The sequence below is a fragment of the Nannospalax galili genome, unplaced genomic scaffold (assembly GCF_000622305.1).
Source record: "Nannospalax galili isolate Female #2095 unplaced genomic scaffold, S.galili_v1.0 scaffold385, whole genome shotgun sequence".
Classification (NCBI taxonomy): Eukaryota; Metazoa; Chordata; class Mammalia; order Rodentia; family Spalacidae; genus Nannospalax; species Nannospalax galili.
This window is the reverse complement of record NW_008354956.1, coordinates 402,802-403,034: the sequence shown is the minus strand read 5'-3', so window position 1 is coordinate 403,034 and position 233 is coordinate 402,802. Positions and strand designations below refer to the sequence as shown.

Here is a 233-nt window from a genome sequence, read left to right as displayed (position 1 = left end):
ATATAAAAAGAATGTGTGAATCAACAGTTATGCAAAACCCTACTATACAAAATCCTGGAGCAGTCAGTGGACCCAAGGCTTTGCAAAGGCCAGGTAAGCTGTCTGCTTCTGAGCCACACCCCAGCCCCTCACTGGGGGATTCTAGGCAGGTGCTCTACCACTACCACTGAGCCACGCCCCAGCCCCTCACTGGGGGATTCTAGGCAGGTGCTCTACCACTGAGCCACACCCCA

At 53.6% G+C, this 233-nt stretch overlaps 1 protein-coding gene across 2 annotated transcripts in view; it reads left to right on the top strand.

The window, feature by feature from the left end:
* Positions 1-233, top strand: part of Plaur (plasminogen activator, urokinase receptor) — an 18,723-nt gene that overhangs the window by 14,396 nt on the left and 4,094 nt on the right. The gene's annotated exons all lie outside the window — the stretch shown is intronic.